This window comes from Cavia porcellus, unplaced genomic scaffold (genome assembly GCF_034190915.1).
Source record: "Cavia porcellus strain 051 isolate PalLab524CR breed Dunkin Hartley unplaced genomic scaffold, mCavPor4.1 scaffold_8, whole genome shotgun sequence".
NCBI classification, from domain to species: Eukaryota; Metazoa; Chordata; class Mammalia; order Rodentia; family Caviidae; genus Cavia; species Cavia porcellus.
Window position 1 is genome coordinate 10,663,085 of NW_026947491.1, and position 23,811 is coordinate 10,686,895.

General features: G+C 45.4%; 1 pseudogene; it reads right to left on the reverse strand.

Annotated features, from left to right (window-relative positions):
* The window catches only part of LOC100719074 (NBAS subunit of NRZ tethering complex-like), a 228,700-nt pseudogene that overhangs the window by 106,010 nt on the left and 98,879 nt on the right, over positions 1 to 23,811 (reverse strand).

Below are 23,811 nucleotides of genomic sequence, written 5' to 3' on the forward strand. Positions count from 1 at the left end.
GCTGCTCACCCATGGCCATCAGCTCCTGACAGTGCATGTTGGCTGCTTTGTAGTCATGGAAACAGAGGGCCTGCTGCACCAACAGGGTCAGAACCTGCCCACGCCGCTCTTCTGAGTCCTCACCTGCAAGCACAGATAAATGCTTTGTGATCGTAGCGTCAGCAATCCACCTAAAAGCTCATTGGCAGTGATTTTCAAATTAATTCAAACACAAAACACATGGGGTAGATTGATTTTAAAGGGTCAGGGGGCAAGAGGGTAACTGCAACTCTGACTTCTCAATCTACCCACTGTCCATGGGAGGAGCCTCAGCTCTGAAGAGATCAATGATGAATATCAGCTGCTAATTAAACTATGCAGATGCAAGTCTAAAAGCAGAGCAGTCTACAGCCAACTGAGTAGCCTTGATATCACTAAGGTAAGGAAAAGAGAATAGGCCCATGCTTTAAAAGCAAAGATATAAATGGGCTCATAGACGAAGTGAGTGGATGAAGGTCACACACAATGTCACAGGGCTTATCTTAAAGATCCCACTGGTACTTACAAAATGGGACATAAGTGTGGGCAGAGTGCTGACGATGCTGGGAGGGCCCTTCTGAGCCTGCCAGACCCAGCCTGGGGTCCTCTAGGCTGCCTTCACCCCAGAAGCGCAGCCCAGCTGCATACCAGTCTGTCCCAGTGACACAACCGTGGCCCAAAGGATGTTTTTCTGAGCCTGATATTCAGCGAAAAAGACGTCGGGAATGACAGATGCCAATCCTGCAGCTTAGCATTCCAAAGCCTCACCTGCAACCCTCAGCAGCTCAGCAAGGCCAAGGAGCTTGGCAGACTGCTTGTAGCAAGTGGGGGACTGCAAAATACACTCCTTTATGAGGCTGATCCGGTCAGCACGCAACCGCACTACAAAAGAAAAGACAGTAGAGGCTTTTAAGTGGGGTATTGCAAAATGATGTCATGATTACCCTAAGATAAGGCCACCAGACAGAATGAAAACCATCTCCAGACCAATGGAAACTAAGGAAAATGTGCATTACAGAAACAATAGAATTAGCATTGCCTCTGAATAAGTAATGTGCAAAATGGCTATTTTCTGCATAACCAAACTTCTAAAGCCAGCCAATGAATAATCATTCCAAAGGTACAAACATGTATCATCTTTTCAAGCACCAAATTAGGACACACTTTAAAGGAGGCTGTATTGTCACAGCAAATTTCATATCCTTCCTGTAGTGCCAGTCCCTCCACCCTAGCTTCATCCCTCAAAACCCGCCCCACATCCTACACACCCCTTTTCTACCTCTGTGGCACCACTATTCTGCAGGGCAGGGTCATGCCAGCAACCACTGTTTCAATTCAACAATGTTCTCTGAAAGTTAAGCCCATTCCTCTGGTTTAAGGTAGACATCCAGGAAATGGACCATGTTTCATGCAGCAAATTCACATTATGAGAAAACGAAAGGCACAAAGTAAAGAAAAACCTTTAGTTAAATGGCATCAAATATGTTTTGGGAATACATGGTGCTTATAAAGTGTAAGTTACTGCTTCCATTTAAAACAAACAAACAAAATATGCGTTAAAAGACACACTGCCATGAATTCCCTCAAGCTCCTCCCCTTCACTTCAGATGCACTCATCCTACTGTCTGTGCCACTTCCTGCAGCAGCTCTGGAATCCTCTTTCCTGAGGGTGTTCAGTTGCACTGTCCTGGCTGTCTTGATGCCATGCATGGATTCAACATGTGTCCCTTTCATGGTCAGTGTGACTTTGGGGGAAGAGCTGAAAGCTGCACAGGGCCAGATTCAGTGACTAAGGTGGATGAGGACATAGTGTTGTGTTTTTATGAGCTGCCTTTCTGCGGGATGATGCTCAGCAGCAGCAGTCACCAGATTTTTTTCTCTCTGTCTCCTGGTAAAGAAGCTCAGGAAGGAGTCCAGTGCTGCTGCAGAAAGCAGCAACAACAATGAGATGAGTGCATCTGAAGCAACGGGAGGATCTGGGAGTCATCAGTGGCAATGTGTCTTTTACTGTACTACCAGCCAGCTGTGAAGGCCAAGAAGATTTGGAGTTTTTCACTATAGCACAATCTATCTCACAGACACAACATACACAGCACGCACGCACACATACACAAGCATACTTTTCCATAACCTACTTAAAACAGTCATGGGTATTTTCCTGAGTACCAGCTACAGATTCGTGGATTTTTTCCAGGTTCAGTAACACATGATGACGATCTTACAGGTACGTCACCAGCCTCATCCAGTGCTCCCGGTAGCACTTGCCAAGAATGCTATCACCCCAGTACCCAAGGCCCGGAGTTCTCACAGCCTTCAGGTGAATCACCACTCCCACCAAAGGGCACACTAGCTTCAGCCACTCGGCTGGGGGCTTCCTCACCAGTTATGCTCTCGGTCCAGCTCAGTAAATCCAGCCAGGAACTGAACCCCACAGCAGAGATGGACACACAAGCCCAGTGCTCTGTCTCCTGGTGTTGTGAGCAATGCAAGCCAGTAACACTTACGTATATGAAATCCATTTGGAGAATGGGATTCTAACACTGTGATGACTGTGTTCAAATGGCTTTTTACCTTATTTATGTATTTCTGAACTCCTCTGTAACTGCTACACCAGCTCTCTTACTGTTGATTTTATGGCACAAGTAACTATATTTCAAAATGTGATTTCTCAGTTAATACCTTCAAGCCTTATATGTCATTATTTGTCCATGCATTAAGGGAGTGTTTGACTTCTGAGATTCTTTGAAAGATTGAGTTGGCAAAGTTGAGAAAAAAATGCATGTACATATCTGTTAATAACTGAAGATACCTCATTTTTCTATAGCTCTTACACTTACATCTCAAATGCTTTTTAAATTATTAACACACACAAACACACACACACATATCTCGGGAAAAGAACACATGAACACACTACCCTGCCTACCGGTTTCGTCACAACACTCGGCACAGACAGCAAATGCCATCCGAGCACAGCTGAGAAGCAGCCAAGGCCGTCATTTGGGATGGTGTTGGAGTCCACAACATAGCCACTGTGACTGTCTTGAAGCAGAACTTCAGGCTGAGCAGGACAGGAGGCATGAATGTGCAGCAGGTGGTCTCTCCCTGAGGCGGGAGAATTCTGTGAACAAAGGACTACCGCTCACAAATGGAGGGCACAGGGCAGGCCTCCTGGGTCTCGGTTCCAGCTGTGTACCTGTGTCACCTTCAGCATGAGACCCGAGCTTCTGGGGCCTAGACTTTATCACCCTAAAATCAAGCAACACACATAACTGCCCCTGGAGCATCTTCCAAATCAATGAATGTATGTTACCTCTGTCAAGCGTACACGGAAACACTCCTAGAGTCTAGGACCACTAAGGAATGGTGTCTCGGTATGTTGGGATAGTGCCAGGCTGTCCAGGCAACACTGTGTTCAGCCCCACGTGAAGAAGGTGACCTTCAAGGTGCCGCCATCCACCACAGGTGGTGGAACTCAGCCACATGTCTGCGGGAGGCTGGTGGAACTGTCTTTTCATTAGTAGTTATGGCTATTAAAGTGAAGGGAAGAGGCATTGGGAAAGGGGGAACAGAGAGGTATGGGTAGAGGTAAAGAGGAGACTCAGAGGAGAACAGGAAAAGGAACGACCCAAAGAGGAAGGGTGGCACAGCATGAGAGGGCAGCGGCAGCATAAGGCCAAACCAACTCTACAGTCACGTAGAAAACCCGATCTGTGCCACAGGACCACAAAGAGGACAGTGCATCCTGGGCCTGAGGACGCACAGCCGATCCTACCGAGACTCCACCCAGCTCACTCCGTGCCTCCACTTGAGAAGTGAGAGGAACATGGAGTGTTGGGAGACTGGCCCGGCCACCGAGGCAAAGTAGCAGATGATAGAAAGCACACCTGGCGTAACTGAGTCAAAAACCACTCACTTGAGCATGAAGAAAGTCTGACACAACAGTGGCACCCAGACCACAGAGAAAAGCACGCACATGAAACAGACACTTCCCAGGGGACAGACACAGAGTCCTTCCTCCACGCTGCTCTCTACTGTCTTCTGTTCACTTGTTAACGACAGCTTAGTTCGTGACACTCATCTTTTTCTGATGTGAAATACCAATCCTGAAGCGCAGGCAGACAAGGCTCCAAGATGAGGCACAGTGACAACACAGTGCCAGGCCTGTGGCCATGCAAGTGCTGAGTGGCTGCGCCAGCATGCCGGGAAGGCGGAGGCACTGAGACCTGACAAGGACCTGCAGCTCACATGGCTGGTGTTCTCTTGGCCACAGGCCCCTGGCATCCCTCTGAACGGGAGCCTTAAGGTACAGGCTGAGCAAGACAGCAGCCGGGACCTTGGAGCTCCAGCTTTCCAGAGGCTGCCAGGCTCGGGCACTTGCTCAGAGCACAGGCAGGGCCACAGGAGCGAATCATGCTGAGCTTCACAGCTCATCTGCAGATGCTGCCGGCAAAAACACTGCATGAGTGCCCCAGAAAACCAGTTTCAAAAGTCAACAGCAGGTGAGGGACTGGGAGAAGACATTTCTATACTCAATCACTCTGAATTACACAAGGTATGATCAAAATACACGGCACAAGTTTAAAATGCTAAAATCCTGTCACAGTAAAAGACAACTTGCAATTATTCTCTTTGCACTGTGCTCCCTTGTTTCCAGCACACATGTCCCCTCATTCTTGTCACTTTTTGCAACAGCTCCAGAAATTCTCTTTCAAGTGTCTTTACGAGGTGTGTTCAAAACTACTGTGAGTGCTGCCACTGAGCATGACTCCATGGAGTGCAGGCCTGGGATCATTTTACTCAAGATCTGAGTCCCTGCTTCCTACTGCCTGCCTCTTATTTGGCTCTTTACTTATACTGTGGGCTTCTCACATATGAGAAGCTGTGTGGTATTTAAGCTTGTGTGTCTGACTTATTTCACTTAACGTGGTCTCCTGCATATCTATTTTCCTACAAATGACTCAAGTTCATCTCTCTTTATGGCAGGGTACTGTGCCATTGTGTGTAAATATTCTTTTTCTTTATGGGCTGACAGGCAGGCATACCAGCCACTTCCAACATTTTACTGTTCTGAGTCATGATGCATGGACTGCTGTACTGTGATATCTAGAGATGGAAGGAGAAGGAGGGAAAGGGAAAAAGAATTGATATATTAGGTACATGTGCCTATTTCTCACAATGGAAGGAATCACTACAAACTACAAACATGAACTAATAAAAACAGATACACATAAACACACATAGTGTTATGGTGTGTGCACAGATGTCCACCCAAAGCCTCACGGGGCATGGGGGTAGGCTTCTAGAGTTTCAGAGTGATTCACAGTCCTATACTGGAATTAAGGCTGTGAGCGCTACGCCACACCCATCCTAAGACATACAATGTAAGGGACAGAAAGAGGCACGGGTGTCTCTGTCTCTGTCTCTCTCTTTCTCTCCTCACTTGTTGCTTTTTCAGTCTTTTGCTGCCATCAACTGTTACCCCTCTGCCATGAGGCACCCTGCTTAGGCCAGCCAATTATGGACTGAAACCTCTATTAACTGTGAGCTAAATAAACCCTTCCTCTTCTAACTTTCGATGTTAGGTATTTTGTCTCAGCAAGGAAAAAAGTAAGACACATAAATAACAAAACAACAGAAACACATGCCACTGTATCTCATCCACCTTATTTCCTGGATGTGCACTGTGTGACTGACTTCCAGCTCTTCCCCAAAGTCACAATGACCATGCAAGGGAGACATTTTAAATCCATTCAGGAAATGGAGGCAGCCAGGTCAGCACAGCTAAAGACCCTCGGGAAGAGCTGCTGAGAAAATGGAGGGAGTGTGTTCAAATGAGCAGAGGATTTTGAGAGAATTTGTGGGAATGTGTCTTTTACTGTAATAGAACTATAAAAAATCTAAATGTTTACCACATATTCCAATCATGCTGCATATAAAAAGCTAAAATGCAGATACATGTATATATACAAGGTCGAAGTTGTAATGACTTAATAAGAGATAAAGATAGATCAAAAGATGCACTGTGCTCTATTCTTCTGTGACTAAAAAAAATGTTTGAGGGAGAAGCTTAGAATAAGCTCAAGCTTAGAATAACTGAGAATGCTTTCCAATAACTGACTGATCGTCATGATTTTAATAAGACCTGAGGTTAAAAAAAAAAAAAAAAAAAAAAAAAACACATGAATCAGTCAAGCAAGGTGGCACGTGCCTGTAATCCCAGCATGCAGGAGGCTGAGGAAGGAAGATTGCTCAGTTCAAGGCCAGACTGGCTACAAAGTGAGTTCAAGAGCAGCCTGAACTGTACAGTGAAATCCTGTCTCAAAAAGCCAAAAAAAAAAGGAAGGAAGGAAGGAAGTCCTGCATAAATGGTACAGCTGAAAAGGTTTTCTTATATAGACTTGATTAAGATGCTACAGATACTCTGTTCTATTATGTCACATTTGGTTTTACTCTCTCCAAAAAAAAGTAATAAGAACTGTGGGAATAATAAAACCCAAAATGTGTAATTGTCATTGTACAAAAGAGAGGAAAAGAAAGTGCTCTAAACGATATAACTGCATGTATATTTAAGTGTATAAGATAGATAATGATATTACTGAGTTTTGTTGGATCATTGAACAGAACTGTTTGCAGTCTCACTGTTTGAATGTCCACTTTATATGCTTTAATTTTGTAACTTGAACAAATATTTCTAAGATGACAATACGTAATCTATTAACTAGTGATTTCCTACTGTTTATTTTTTTTCTGAAATTCTGTATAACTTGTACCCTTTTTCTGCTTTTTTTTTCTTCTTCTCCTTAAATAAAATTTTTTTTAAAAGTACAAAAAAAAAGACACTACAAACAGATTAATAACAATGAAATGCTAAGAAGAAAACCCACCTTGCAGAGGCAGGATCTTTACTCCGAACTCTTCTAGACACCCAAGGGCCTGGATTAGGTCAAGCTCCTCTTGAATGGCAGGGGGCCTATCTGCTATCAACTGTAAGCAGCACCTGCAGGAAACAAGATAATGGTTTAAAAAGCAGCAGCAACAACACAAGGTACAACAGTATGTTTATCTGAACCTTAGTTCATCCCAGGTACTCCTCCTGCTTTTTCTTACCTCACCTAATCCTCAAGGTGAGTCCAGGCAAGTATCAACCTTGGCTTCTGTACAAAGCCAGATAGAAGCTCCGGGAAGCGGAGCATTTTGTCTCTGGTTACACTGACACCGTGTGGCCACGTCACAACTATGAGTGCAAAGGCAGCAACTATATCAGAAACCCATCTCTTTAAAAAGACAGAGTTTAGATCATGTCAATTTCCCTTCTAGGGAGAACAGGAATGTCTTGATTCTGCCTCAGTTTAGTCTCCCAGAAGAAGCAAAGCAATGGCATATTGCAAAGCGTCATCCTGTGAGGAAAAGCAAGAATCAGTACTGAGATAAACCTCAAGAGGCTGGCCAATCTGAGAGTAGGAGACGCCTAAAGAATATTTTAACCAATTTTTTTAAAACCCGGAGAAAGAGCAGGGAAGAGAATTTATTGAATGCACTTATCTTCTGAAAGGCAGAGGAGCCCTAGGTCGTGAGACTAGAAAGCACACGGGCAGCAAGAGCTAGGGATCTAGAAGTCAAGGTTGCCGGAAGGAGCCCAAGGGGCCTGAGAGACACTGCTCGGCCACTTCTGCAGCCGGTGGCAGTTCATTAGGCTCAGTATTCACATCTATACTGCTGATTATGTGTGGCTTCCATCAAGATTTCCAATGTACTTAACTCCAAATTCAAAAACTGCAGCTCTCAAAATTTCTACAATAGGCTCCTCCATGCTCACAGACTTACTACAGATGCACAGATGGTCTTTTAAATGAAAAGAGAAATACATCAAAGTGGCAACTAATTAAAAATTCAATGAAGTCAGAAAATGGAATGTCCTACAACTATCAGAAAAGAATGTAACAAGTCTGTGTGTACACAGAAAGACTACTAGAATATGTTGGAAAAGCAAGGTATAAAAAGGTGTGTGTAATTAGTAAGAAATTACTTGTCAGTTAAAAAAAGAAAAGGACAACATTTGATAAACTGTTTTTGAAAGGACACATAAGAAACTGTCTTTAGAAACAGCTAAGGGGTGAAGTTTGGGGAACTAGAAGGAACATGGAAACACTGAGTTTTTGGACTGTGTGTCTGTTTTGGTTTCTTTAGAGAAAGCCAGCTAACACTCCTCTAGCCAGTGAGAGCACACAAGGCGTGGTGGTGTGCAGTGTAACTGAAAACACTGAGATGGGCACCCTGCAGCTCACAGGATGAGTGGTCAGTGCCAGCTTACACACGAGGGCGGCCCCAGGGGACAGAAGCCACGCGAGGGAAAGCGATGCAAAAAGGCCAGGTGTAAAGGAACTTTAAGAAATGCCTGCCAAACATGCTAGGGTCAGGCTCAACACCCTGCCTCGGAGGCTCACTGAGTTGATACTTTTATCATTTGAAATAAAAATAAAATACCTTGGGAGGAAAAAAAAGAAAGACATGTTTACCACTTGAAGGACTCTGCCAGATTCAATAACATGGTTTGAGATAACCAGGTTCTTTCTAGGAAGGCCATCGCAGGGGATAAAGTGCAGCTCTCACTGCTGAGAGTGGGAGTAGGGGATAAATGTACATGGCTACCACAAGTACAACCAAATAAATCCCAAATGGTCCTACAATTTAAATGTGAGAAATAATCAAATATTAAGAAACAATTCAAAGAAAATTCTAGTGGACTTAGAAATTAAAGATCTTTCAAAGGATGACACAGAAGACAGAATAAGAAAAAGAACAGCAACTGAAAACTTTATAATTCTGAATAAAATCAGAAAGGTAAGTCAATGTTCACAATGTTGTTAAAAAATCTAAGCCAAGCAAAGGGCAAATTCGAAAAAGAAAAAAGGCCCTAAGAATTAAGAGTAAAAAGATGAACATCCTAGAAAAACATAGGCAAAACCCAGAAGTGTGTTTGAAAAGAAAAGGTGCACACACAAGCATCTCCTAGTTAGAAACTGAAAGTCTGACAACCACAAGAAGGAGCCTCCAAAACTGTGAGCTCAAACTTACTTTTCGGTTAAGTGTCTCACCTCAGGTATTTCATCACTGTAAAAAACAGACCAATACAAGAAACTTTCTAGAGGTTTTTAAGATTTGTCAAGGAGATATATTTTTTCTTGATCAATGTTTAGTAAACCCTTTTAATTTCCTAAAAACAATAAAACTAATTTCAAATCATGAGCAAATAGAAAAGATCAGCACAAGCTTGCATAACTGACTGTGGACATTTACATCCTGTCACACCTTCTTTCCAGTGTCACAATGGGTGGGCTCACAGAACAGCCAGGAAGAGGGCTGGGGCTGTTGAGCTCTGCCCCGGAGCCAGGTCAGCAAACGGAATGGCTGCTCTGCGCAGGGCACAGGTGCACAGCAGTCAGATGTGAATCCTTCCCAACAGGTGGGGGTCAGCGCAAGTCCTCAGCAGAGCTCAAGGGAAAGGCGGATGGTCAGGAGGAAGTGGCTCGCAACCCACAGCCACTGCTTCTCCCTGCAGCAGTGCCCACCTGGCCAGGTCCATGCAGCTGTCCATGAGGCTGGTGGAGGAGTTGAAGTACTCCCTGCTGGCGCTCAGAACCAAGTACATGCTCTTCTCAGGGCCCAGCCGGTACTGCAGCCTCCCCTTCTGGGCCACACCAGCCGCAGCATCTGCTGAGCTGGTCCGACAGTGCTTCAGCTGCCCGGCCAGCTGGATGTTCTCCAAGCGACTGGAGCACAGCAGGCTTTCAATAAAGATCTGGGAGAGAGGAAACCGGAAGGCGGGAAGGGAAGCCTCAAGTCGCAAGAGGGCTCAGAATGCACACCCCTCACCAAGAGGCAGGAGTTCCCGCCACCATGAATATACTCACCTTGTACTCTGAATTTTTCCTCCATACTAAGAGGCATTTTAGGAAAATGAGAAATGATCTCACTGGGTAAACTAAAGCACAGTATTTAAGGTGTTAAATGAATACTTGAGTCGAGTATGTGAAATTTATATTCAGTGGAAACTGGGTGTGTTACACATAATGTCCCTCCTGCCACAGGGCCTGAGTGCTGGAACTCTAAGCGCTTGGTCTGATCCACATAACTTACAACTGTGTCAAAGCATCTGCATCCAGTCTTATAAACCTTACCGCTGAGCTACAGATGTCACTGGTGCACCTCCTCACAGAAGCTGCAACAGTATGTGACGCTGATCTTAGATATTCATGAAAATATCATATTCTCCTTGACAAGAAATAGAACCCACTCAGATAAAATTTCTGGGGGATCAAAATTAGACCCTGAGCTCAGGGTCTTCACCCTGAGCTGCCTCCTCGGGAACCCAGGTCTCGCCTAGTCACCCAGCTGGGCTCAAACTTGCAGTCCTCCCACTTCAGCCTCTTGAGTGCCGGGATCACAGGCCTGTGCCACAGCACCCCACGTAAGATGAGCACTTCAACTGACAGTGCTTACAGACTCTCAGAAACGTGTGAAACAGCGTGTTTCCCAAGCCGACACTGCTGATGTTGTAATTGGTACAAGAGTGTCCCAAGGACAACTGCCGTTTTTCCACACATTGAGGACAGCACAGAAACTGAGAATGAAAAACAAAATTTCAGGGAAAATCAAGTTTCCTTTTAAGTAAGAAGAGCATTGGACTCCTTTATCATCCCTTCTTTAGCATTTCTGGACAAGCCTACATGAAAAGGAAAAAAGCAATCATGGTATTCAAGAGAGACCAGCTGCAAGAAGACAATGTAACAGAAAGCAAATTACCAGTGAGCAGCCTGCATGGCATCTGTAGCCACTGGCAGCACATGTCACCCCTAGCTGGAGTGCCCCACAGGACTGCTGCCCCGCACAGCTCTGCTCACTCCAAAAAGCCAAGAACTGAGAGCGGTGCTGAGAAACCTATGTGGGAGCCCAGACTGCACAAGCTCTTGCTGTCATGGACAGTGTGGATTCTGTCTTGTGAGATGCATCTCACATTTTTAGTTACAGCCCTGAGTTTATAATGTATTTCCCAAGGACACAAAGTCAAAAGGTAATAAGACAATCTAGCAATTTAAAAGAGAAAAAAAGGCTGCTTAGAACTCTACCGAGTCTATCCACCATCATCTACAATCTTTCAAAATGTTAGGCTTCCAAACTGTTATGTTCTCAAAGACAAAGACTTATTATGGACAAACATCATTAACACACCAACCCTGAAAAAAGGAACTAAACTATTTGTAATGCAGTATGTCCCCTGATTTTGAAAGAATACTTTCAAAATCAAAGCCAGGTATGGTGGGGCACACTGTAATCCCAGCACTCAGGAGGCTGAGGCAGGAGGATCATTATAAGTTCAAGACCAGCCTTGGCTACAAAGAGAACTCCAGGCCAGCCTGAACTGCATTAACTGCATAGTGAGACCCTGCCTCAGAAAGACAAAAACAAAAAAAAAAAAAAAAAAAAAAAACCAACTCACTCAAGTGTAATATACCTCCTGCCAATTTTTTAGTCAGAATCAGAATTATAGTCACAATCAAGAAAATACCAAAATGTCATTCCAATGTTAAAAAAAAAAAAAAAAGCCCGATTTCTTATGTACAAGAGACAGCTAGGTATACAGGGCAGTCACTGGCAGCTAAATACAGGCTGAGGCTAATCTTCACTGTGAACAATACAATTATTCAAGCATTTAAAAACCTGATATTCAAACATAAATCATTCATTTCCTAACAGCCTCTACTATTGTTCTTTTGTTAAAATCACCTGCAATTTAAAAACTAAACAATTTCACAAAATAGAGAACTACTTTCACCATAATATAGTTTTGTAGCTGGCCTCTCTGAGAAGAAAATTCAAATAGTGAATCTCTTTTAACTTGTATTTCATTTAAAGTGAGTTAGTTGGATCATTTCCCAAGAGGAACCATAAGTAATTTACTGGTAATATACATGTCTTACAAAATAATGAGTAGACTGCCATGTGCCAAGGATCTGTCTTGTGACCAGCCCTTTAAGTTCTCCTTGTGTGTGCCCTGGGAACCTGAGGAGGGACCAGACTGGACCAAACTGGACAGGACAGAACCAGACTGGACAGGTCAGAATATGACATGACAGAACAGGACAAGACAGGACAGGACCGGACAGGACAGGGCAGGGCAGGACCAGACATGACAGGATGAGACCAGACAGATATTGACAGGACAGGACCAGACAGGACACCGCCTGCCCAGCAGCTCGCCAGCACAGGTAGGTGTGGGAACCAAGACATGAGAAGAAAGATGAGGAAGATGCAAACTCCAGGAAGGGACCACAGTGGCCTAGTGCATGAAGAGCTGAGTTCTGAAGCCTCCTCAGGACTTTCAAGCAGGAGAGGACACAATGTAGGCAGAGTCAGGAGCCGGAAAGACAGGGCAGCAGGGTCGGGTGCACCTGAGGGCAGCGGGCAGCGGAAAAGGCAAAGGTGCGGCCGTTTCTCTGTACGGAGCACGGAGACCCACACTTTCCTCTACTGACAACAGAACAAACAAGAACCCTAGGGAAGGCAGTGCACACAACGTTTTATTTCAGAAGAAATGCTGAGCACGAATGGGGCGCTATGGGCAGGGCAGAAGGAAGCAAGCAGAGGCTAGTGTGACTCAGCAGAGATGCAAGAAGAAAGGATCAAGTCAGAACATTATTTCTGAGGTGCAGAAACTGAGCTGTCTGAGAGGCCTTCCCATGACCACCAACAGTGTGGAGGCGGGGGATGAGGATCGGCTTGCAGGGGGCTACCCTACTAAAGCCACTGCTGTAACAAAGAATAGAGAGATGGAGGTGGACACGGGAGTGCGCAGACAGCCCCACGGTTACCTCATAGCAAGCGTCGGCATCCAGACATGCGTACACTTCCCGCTGCATCGTGAGCATGTCCTGCAGCAGCGTCCTCCAGTGCAACTCGCCCACAGGAGGCTGCCTGCAGAAAAAGGGACAGCTCAGGAAGCGGCTCTCATGCCTCTTTCTTGGAGCGTGGTGGCCCCAGGGTTCAGTGAGGATAGTTCACTCGGACTTTTAGGGGACAGCTGGACCTCAGTGCCAGAGCTGCGACCACGCCAGCCCATCATCAGCCGCTTGGACAGAACATCCGAAGAGTGTTACATGTTAAATGTGGGCTGAATGAGTGGGGTGTGTCCATGGTGGGACATAGCACAGGAGCGGGCACAGCTGGAAGGCCCAGGAGTTACTGGGGGACAGCTGCTCCCAGCTTCACCTCTGCTCACAGCTCCCAGGAGTCTCTAACCTCAGCAGAGCTGTCAGGCCTTCGGCAGCCATGGGCCATGGCCACTGCCATACAGAGGCCTGGAACCACCACTCACCAGCAGGGCAATCAAAGAACACTGGTCACAGTCTGGAGTGCAACTCAAAGTACATGTCAGCCCAGGAGCAGAGCAACCAAAAGACTCTGCCCCACCTGACTCCGAGGCAGCTTCCTGTTCTGAAAGGCCCTGTGTCTTTTGCAGTGAGTCCATGGGCATGATTTCCAAGGCCCCCTTAGGGACCCACAAAGACTGCATCCCTGCAAGCCAAAGGCCTCGCCCTGCAGCTCTCCTGGTTCATTCACAGCCCTTCCAGGGATGTACGGCCCCACAGGTCACATGGGCAGCAAGACCCCAGCACACTGGCTGTGTTGCTCTGTGAAGTTACAGAGCAGGAAGTGCACGGTCAGACTCCTCTGCAGCAGGGGAGAGGGCTTTACTAATGGCCAGGCCTGGTGGCACCTCACGCCTGCAATCTCAGACTCTAGAAGGCTGAGGCAGGAGGATGGCAAGTTCAAGCCCAGCATGCACAACTTAGTGACTTGGTGAGATCCACTGGAAAACAAAAAGAGGGGTGTTGACCAATGGGCAGCCCCTGAATTCAATCCCCAGTACTACAAAGAAGAAAAAAGCAAGAAAGACTTTGCTAACAAGTCAGTCTAGTGGAGCAGTCCTACAGCAAATCATTTACTATTCCTGAATCTCACATTCTCTCTCAAAGCCCACCTCAGGGCCACTGCAGGAAAGGGTGAGGTCAACTCTGGTCAAACACAGGCATTGCAGGAAGACTCTCCGAAACAAAAAGTCAGCTAAGAGTTTCAGATTCCCTTTTTCTGTATTACAAACAGTAACTCGTTCCAGAATCTGTAAAGAGATATGGTTTTTCTGGGTCATATTAAGCACCCAACATTTGTGAACCAGTTTAGCTGCAAACATTGTGTGCCTCCCAAGCTCCAAGCATGGTGACAAAGGCGAGGGGTAGGGTGGTCACAGCTCTGTGTGCCCTTGTTGCCTGGGAAGGCTGAGACCATCGTCCCTGTCTCCTGCACAGTCCTCAACTTCTCCACAACTATGAAATTCAACGCTCAAAAGGAGGAAATTGATTCTATTCTGTGTTTGCCATAACCAACTAAATGGTGCTTCTTCATAGATGTGTCTTTCTTTTACCTATGAAATATATTAAAATAAAGTCAAAGCCTCTGTGTCTATAATAGTTATTACTATGGGAAAAGTATTGGAAAACATAATTTCAAGGATTTTTCCTCCCAACTTTTCTTGTTTGTTTGTTTGTTTGGACTTGGATATAAGCTCTAAATACGTTGCCAAGGCCAGCCTCAAACTCTCCGGCTCAAGTGATCCTCCTGACTCAGCCTTTCAAGTACCTGGAGCTACAAGAACATGCCGTCGTGCCCAGAATCGCCTGAAGTGTTTAATAAGCACATGCTTCACTTGCCTACAGCATTTTATATTACACAAAACACATTTACTCTTGCTCCATATGCAATAAGGCGTAAGAGAAAATGATTCACCAACATGCAAATATATAAAACAAATGGACAGATTTGCGAGTATGCTAGAATAATCCAGTGTTTCCCCTACTGTGACCTGGGTAGTTGAACTCTTTAGGAGGCCCCTTCAGACCGGTGTGCGGCAGGCAAGTCACAGTGAGCCTGACCAGGCAGCCTGATCAAGTCAGAGCTAGGCACCATCTCGCTGAATCCAAGTCTCTCCGCACAGCTGCTCCTTGGGAGCCATCGACACAGGGACAGATGGCGGCAATGTGTTCACACACATGGCTGCCTGCGCGGAGGTTCTAATTAAAATAAATTATAACACATTATTTATAATGGCCCTTTTCAGAACACAGTCAGTAAATAAGAATCAAGAGCAGAACTCAAAAAAATTAAGCAAAGGGCTTGTCCTACACAAAGAGATTCCTAAACACAAACAGTGTTGGCCGCAGCTTTGGAGGGGAACTGCATTTTCCAGGGAGAAACAATATTGTACTCAAAATGGTAAAACCTGAATTTAGGACAGATTAGAATAAGTAGAAGACTGGAGCCTCAAAGGCCCAGCCACAGCACATACACAAAACAATCAGGGCTCATTTCCAGTGGGCTGCTTTGAAGGGGGGCAAAATTCTCACCCGTTTTCAGGCAAGGGATCCTCAGGCATGGGAATGCACTGAGCGGAAGGGTGGGAGACTGCAGCACCCACAGGCCTTCCACTAGGAGCAGCCCACGATCACGCAAACATGAATGAGTGGCACAGCGACTGCAGAGCAGCCTAAAGCAGTAGAACCCTCTGGTTATAGGTGTGTGAAGGCATATCATGGAGCTATTGAGTGAATGTCCCTGCAGAGTGTGGAGGCCATGACCTTGCCATGGGGTGGGGTGGAGTGGGGCAGACATAAGGCTCCTGTGTCACTAAGCACCTTCAAGGCTAGGGGACTCTTTGGGAGCTGGGCACTGTCACTCTTTGGGAGCTGGGCAGGCGCAGGAGAGAAGGACAGAGCACAGAGCAGTAGCAAATCGCAGAGAGAAAAGTCACACAGGCTTTCCTAGAAGACGCAGAGCAAGCTCCTAAAGACATGTAGGTAGGGATCATGCTGCTTTAGGAGTACTTGACTTTTCTTTTTAAAAATTTATTTATTTATTTATTTATTTATTGGGGGGGGGGACCAGGGATCAAACTCATGACTGCGTGCTTACAAGACAGGCACTTATACCACTGAGCTAAATCCTTAGCCCTTTTTTTAAAAAATTTAGATTAAACTGTAATGCTAAACCCCTAAAAATCAAACATACACTGTATGTTTCAATTTTCTCTTGCAGAGTCCTGATTATTTCACCCTGGGCCTGTGAACCCACACTTATAGCACTCTTGCCTAAGGCGAGGGGGTTTCCCCAAGGTTCCCTGTGACAGACCGAGGATGGAAGCTTCTTGCGGCCACCTGGAAGCCTGAGCCAGCTCTTGTCCACTGCAGATGCCGATGGCCCTCTCCTATCAGCACCTCTGTCAACATCCCCACCCCTGCCATCACAGTGCCCACCTCTGAGCTTTGCTACTACAAAACTACAAGGTCCGAACATGCTGGCTCACTCACTGAGCACTGTGGTAGCGCCTACCTTGAAATGCCCTTCAGATTCATTGCTAGTTTTTGTGCAGGGTGGTACATTAGTGCTTAGGGAGCCCCTGAGACATCTGTGAGAAGCTGGAAATCTCTCCAGCCTGACCAGAAGCACTGTATCTCTTTCTTACTTATGAGCCCCACATCAAGAATGACACCAAGGCAAAGCCATTTGTGTCAAAATCTATAGTTCACAAAACATGCACACAGGGATGTGAACAAAACTTCACAAGTAAATGTGTGATTAAGAAACGTGAATATTAACCAATGCCTTCAGGTTCCCTGTCTCTCTTTTAGCAGGCTCTAAAGGAAGTACCAAAAAGAAACAGCAAAATTGCTAACTTCATTAGGATAAATTACTACTTTAGATGATGACAACCAAGAGACAAAAGTCAATGTAGATACAAATGTTCTAGTTTTTAAAAGTTTACTATCTTTGCACACACTCTGTTAAAAACACTGAGCACCCTAAGGATAGTGAAGAATAAAAATGAGAAAGTGGTTTATTTCAAATATCTTTACTGAAGGACCCAGGAAATTTTCTCTGACCTCCATCTCTGCCTCAGTCACGATGGTAGGACTGAACAAAGTCTCCACACAGATGCCACCCACTCAAGTGCACCCATGTGCTGGGATCCTCAGGGATGCAGAGAGGAAACTGCTCCATGTGGGGTCACACTCATTCTGCCTCTGCTTGGAGGGATGCACATACACACAATCTCCTAAGGTCAAACTTAGAGATATTCTCTAACTCAGCAGTTCTACCTACTGTAGGCAGGTATTCAAGAGAAGCACATAAATGTATTAAAAGACCACTGCTTGATGTGATGGCACAAGCCTGCGATCCCAGCATTTGGCAGGCCAAGACAGGAGGATTACAGCCACAAAGTTCAAAGTGAGCCTGATCTACAAGCCTGACCTGTCTCAAAACAATGAAAAAAATTTAAAAATAAAAGGTGGTTAAGTACAAAATGATTCACAGCAGAAATAGTAATAACAAGCAAAACTTGAGAAACAGTCTAAAACTCCGTAACATAGGTTACACAACATGTTACAGTCACAAAATGAAATACTTCATGATAAACAGAATGAGTAAATTAATATAATATTATGAGCCCGTGTTACAGTGTGAATGGGGAAAACCTGAAAGAGGACACAGCATCAAATTTGTTTCTATAAAGTAACAAGAAGTGAGTGATGGCTGTGAAGGAGGCCACAAGCTCAGCCCTGGTGACAGGCACACACTGTCCTGTGCAACCTGCTACTCTGCAGCCTCCCTTCACCCCAATCCCACACACAGGCAGCTCTCCATACTCAGGACAAGGGGACTGCAGAAAAACTACCTGAGCTAATAATGTGTACAGTAGGAATAACGGATCTGAAAAGAAGAAATCAATTCCACTCATAGCTGACTCAACAGGCGATAAATGTTACGAAATGAGCCGGAGACATGCACACTGCGTATCACAAAATCATCAGAAGAAATGAAAGGCCCACGTCAATGGAAAGGCATGCCGTGTTCACGGAGTGGAAAAATGAATAATGCTATGGGACAGAAATACTCCTGAAATTGGACTACAGTGATCCCTGCAAAATCCTGGATGACAACACTTGACAGGCTGATCCTAAAGTTCATAGGGTTGTGGGAAGCTAAACAAATATAAAAATGGGAAACAAAGTCAGGAGTCTAATATTGCCTGGTTTCAAGACTTACTATAAACCTACAAAAACCAATACAGTAAAGTATAGGAAGAAAGACAAGTAAATTAATGGAGCAGAATAAAAATGCAAAAGTAGGCCAGATGTGGAGGTGCACACCTATAATCCCAGCACTCAGAAGGCTGAGGCACGAGGATTGCCATGAGTTCAAGGCAACAGCATTTTCAAGAAATGGTGTGGGACTATTCAAACAGGAAAAAACCTTTAACCTGTATTTTGAGCAATAAAGAAAATTAACTCTCAAAGTGGATTAAGAATCTATAAGTATAAAACTAAAAATTTTGCTAGAAAAGCTTAAAGGCAAACATTTCTAGATTAACAAAAGCACTATTAAAAAAGAGCAAACGAAAAAGAATTCGATTTTTAAGTACAATTTTAAAAGACACAGGTCAGAGCAAAGAATAAAGGGAAGGAACAGCTCCAAAGCACTTATGTAGCAAGGAACATAGACAGGGATCGCACAAGCAAACTCACAGCTCAATAAGAATGCAAACAGTCCAGCTTTTGAGAATGGGCAAAGAACAAATGCAGCTGGAGATGTGCTTAGAGAGGGAGCTCCCTCATCATTATAGAAATGCAGTTAACACTAAACCCGAAGGTCACTACACACCTATGAAAATCACCACCCTTAAGAGACTGACTGACCACTCCTGGGTGCGGATGAGGACATGGAGCCACTGAAACTCTCCTCAAGGCCAGTCACAGAGGGAAATGGATGACACCTTGAAGAGCATCGGGCCGGTTCTGCTGCTGCTGCTCCTCACACACACAGGACCACCACCCCACCCCACCCCCCGCACTCTGCACACAGGGCTTATCCGGGAGAAAGGCGAGCACGAGCCCACATAAAAACTGACACACAAATAGTCATGGGGGCTGCATTTGTAAAAGTCAAAGCCTAAAACAACCCACTGTCCTTAAACACAGGTGAGATAAATCTGTATATCATTCAGCAAGAAGCCACTGATTCATGACATGACATGGATGAAAACAATGACTTTGAGCATCAGAAGCCAAATGAAACAACAACATCCACTCACACCAACCCAGTAGATGTGAAGCGGTGCTTGAAGGGCTGGGAAGAGGATCTGTGGTGGCAGCTGGGAGGTCAGGTTAATGACAACAGGGTATGGCAGGGGGAGAGGGGATTAGAAAGAAGAGGGGCACGGAGGGAGGCAGGTGTGCCTGTGCAGCACACCTGTGCAAGTCTGCGCTCACACACATCACGACTGACCAAATGGAGCCCCCACCCCAGTAGGCGCGGCCCCTCACTCGCCAGCTTTAATTCACCCACGGTGCTGGAAAAGAACAAAGCAACGCTGAACCCGGACCCCCTCGCGCCCGAGCAGCTCAGGAACTCACTTCCGGCCTGTGTGCCTGGCCAGCCTCACCATCAGCCTGCGCGCCTCCTCCATGTCGCACTGCGTGTCTCTCACGAAGGAAATTGGCTTCTCCAGTCCATGCTTCTCCAGAAGCTCTGACACGCAGCAAGTGCAAGAGGAATTGGTAAAAATCCTGCTGCCAAACAGAGATAGTCAAGAAGCTGAAAGCATCTAAGTGATACGTTGGTGTCTGGTACTTTTTAGGGTTAGGGTATCATACATTACAACACGACTTCACACATGTATTACATTAATTCTCACTAACAACAGGGCTCATAATTACAAATCAAATCTTGTTTTTCCCTACTGGCATTACTTTTAATTTTAAAATCTTATTTACTTTATTAGTACATGTCTGCCATATATAATGATGATAGCCATCGTATTCCCATTTCCCTTCTCTGCTTTTACTTTTCTAACGTTTCCATTTACAAAGCTTTGTTTTCATTTTTGTCTTTTTTATACATTCCTGGACTAAATAACATATTCTTTAAAGGATGATGTGTCTGTCTCAAAAATTACCTTTCATAAATTCTCTGTTCTCAAAGCACCAGCCAGTAAAACAAGTCAAATGGATAATTTTGATACCCAGTTTTAACTTCACACCTACAAACAAGGCCACAAGGCAGCTGGAAAAGCAGGGAACAGAGCATCTCAAAGGTGAAAAGCCTGGCCACTCAGCTGGCTCCATCACCCCCAAGAACAGTCAGTCAGTATAAAAATGCCAGTGTGCCACAGATCCCAGGTCTCAGGGTCTCCAAGACCTCCCATCCCATTACTGTGAGATCACACACCCTGGGCCAGCTCACCAACGCTCACCACTTAGGAACTGCCCTCGATAGGGCAAGCGATCAGATTCATAACTCGGCCAAGATAGGTTTCACCTGATGTTATGCATAAGAAAATATTTACCATTATGTGTGCCTATGAGAAGAAACAAGAATAAAAGCTCTCTTTGGTCTTTCTTTCTTTCTTCTTTTGAGAGGGGTTATTTTGTTTTTAGAGACAGAGTCTCACTATATAGCTTAGGATCGCCTTGAACTCACTTTTATAGCCCAGGCTGGTCTCGAACTCATAGAGGTCCTCCTGCCTCAGGCTCCCAAGTATTGGGATCACGCCCAGTGAAAACTCTTATTCTAAAATGTCATCATACTACACTGAGCAATGACTACCTATGGCAGGACATGACTGTCTCACTGACCTACAGACGTGATCATCAGGATGGGCCCTGGTCATGGGGATGCAGTGAAGTAAATCATGCCTGTGTTTCTCTAGGTCTCGCTGAGCTCTCTGGATCCCTAGGGTCCAGGTGACTTTCAGACCTGTGCATGATGACCATACTGACTCAACCACTAAGCATCACTCAAGAGACACTGGGGCTTGCTGGGGTGCTAAGCAGGGAGGGATGAGCCAATTCATAAGGAAAAGGCTGATTTACTAAATGCATACACAGCATTTTCACAGCAGAGTAACAAGAATCAGGCCAGCAATGAACAGAAGTCCTGGTGAAATGAAGAGCTCCTTCTCCACGTGCTCAGACTGTGATACACAGAAACACTCAGTTTCCTTAAATACAACTCACAATGTTTTCAAATCTTCATCAAGCAAATAAAATTGCTTTGTTTACTGAACTCCAAATTGTATTGTACTATACACATTACTGGTACAAAAGCTATGTTATGTATAATTTGTATAGCTATATAGAATAGAGTTTTTAATTCTAATTTTTTATTTATGATACTTAAAAATAATACACTAGGACTGGGGATTTAGCTCAGCAGCATAAAATGCCTGCCTGGCAAGCACAAGGTCATGAGTTCACTATCCAGTACTAAAGTAATAATAATACTAATGATAATATACTTGTATGCATAAATTAACTAAAACAAACAACTTTAGATTTCCTAAATGGCAAATGAGGACTATTTCAGTCTTCCAGACAGCAAGCTCAATTTCACTATAACGGTGAAGAACCTCAAACTAGTTATAGGCAGGTTTTAGACAGTCCAGAACATCTAAGTAGTTGATAAACATGAGTCCCCCAAAAGGCACCAGTGTAACAAAAAAAAAAAAAAGTGTGCCCTATAGTTGCAGCAACTGCTGCAGAAATTAAATTTTCCTGCGAGGGGCTTAAATGCTGGCTCGCATATAAATCTGTGATTCTCCTGAGTGAGCTGTTACAGCAAAAGAAACCCCGGCTTCACAGGCCGCTCCACCAGCATATGGCGAAGGCAGATCTGGACATGTGCCTCTCACTGCCACTACACCACGGCAAGGTGAAGGACAGCCACCCGGACCAGGTCCAAGAAAGCTGACACAGCCCCTACCCACACCTAAGAATCCGCTCCAGCTGGTCCACCATGTCATGAAGAGCTGAGGTCGCTTGTGTCTTCTTACTAAAGAATAAAGGAAGAGAAAATTAAAATTAATTTTGATAAAATACAAGCTCCTATAAGTGGGGAAATGACATTTCTCCAACTCTTCACCCGTGACACAGCTACACTGCAGGGCAGTGTCAGGCTTGTGCAAGTCCACTCCACGGTTTGCATGTGCAGCAGACAGAGATGGAAGAGCCTGGAGCAAAACAATGCCTACCGCATAAGACGGGGAGCTGTGTTTCCTGACATACTCTACTGCCACTTTTTGAGGCCAAAAAGAATTATGCATCAGCTGCTGTCATTTTATCTCCTCACAAGCAGCACAGGGCAAGCCCACTGCTGATCCCTGCTGCTCTGGCCGCCAGCGGGGCGGATGGGGATACACGGTCCTGCCACTGGCCTTCCCCTAGGCCTTGCAGCCCCACCGTGCACTCCCATGGTGTCCTTGGGGTTGTGGACACACAGCTCAGGGTGCCCTGCCACCCACAGCTGCCTTGGCCGTGAAAAACCAGGGAGCAGCAGAGACGTCGGAGAGGCTGTCAACACAAAAATCAAACCCCAGAGGAAGCCTGGGCAGCAGACTCAGAACCAGTATCAAGACAGAGGCCACAAACAAACAGACTGTCCCAGGGCAGGTGTCCCAGGAACACCGCCCTGAGCAGGTTACTTGCAGAAAAAGCAGTAGCTGCAAGTGGCCCTTTGGTTCCCAAGGGAGACACTCTGGCCCTAACTGGCTTCTGAGAACCCGCCAGCTGAATTCCAGCAAGGCCTCAGGGTCTATTAACACAAAGCCCCAGTAAAAATCTGTGCCAGATTTGGGCATTTGTTAATGCCCTAATGCAAACACAATGCCTCCTCACTGTTACAATGGTCAGTCTGCCCTGGTTAGTTCTGCAAGATGCTAGTGAGTGCGGCTTACACAGACTATGCTGTCTTTCTGAACCGTGTTTCACCCTGAGCCACAGGGCTAAACGAGTAGTCCACTAATGGCCTTCAACAGGGCATTCACCAGCATGACCTGCAATGAACTACTCACTCTGTAGTCGAGGGTTTCACAATATCATTCTGCAGCATTCGTCACACATAGTGAAGAACACAGTGTATTTCCATCACGGTGATTGCAATCGTAAGTGTACACCTAAAGACTTTTCAGCCAGATGGAAACTTTTAACAGTGATTGTCCCTTCCAGAAGGGAGCTGGAAGTCAAAGGCTTCACCCCATGGATTTAGGACCAAGAGAAGGCATCATGCCGTTGGAGGAAGCACTGGGCTCCCTCCAGGCCACTGAGGAAGGACTGCTAACCGCTGCGGCTCACTGGGTGCTGTTGGGAGGGAACCCTGAATGCAGCCATGCCGTGGACAGTGGGATGCTTTTATGTGGTGGGAGTGACCCTGTTACAAAGCAGCACTGATGCACTCTCTTTTTCTGCCCCTCTCTGTCTACCTAAGGCCTCGGTTCTCGGAGTCTTGCTGGCCCCCTGCCAGTGGCAACCTGTGACTGGTCACATCTGCACAGTAACAAAGATGCTGGGTCTGCCTGCACTCATCTTCCCTTGTGTCAGGTCCCCAGCTGAATGAGACAGGCAGAAGGACTCAGCACAATCTCACACACCATCCAGCTTTGCCTTTACCAAAGGCCCACGCTTTCTTTCTATTTTTTCTTAACTTAAAAGTGATAGAAGGAATAGAAATGGAGAAGAGAATGGATTTCTGAAAAGGAAGTCAACAGTGATCTAAAATTGAAAAATCAACAAACATGAGCATCATATTTTAAAGGAGGCAGGCAAAGATGAAAAATCATCCATCAAAGTATCTGCTCTTTTGAAGATGTTTTTAAGGATAAAGTAGGTAACCATCTAATATCCATGA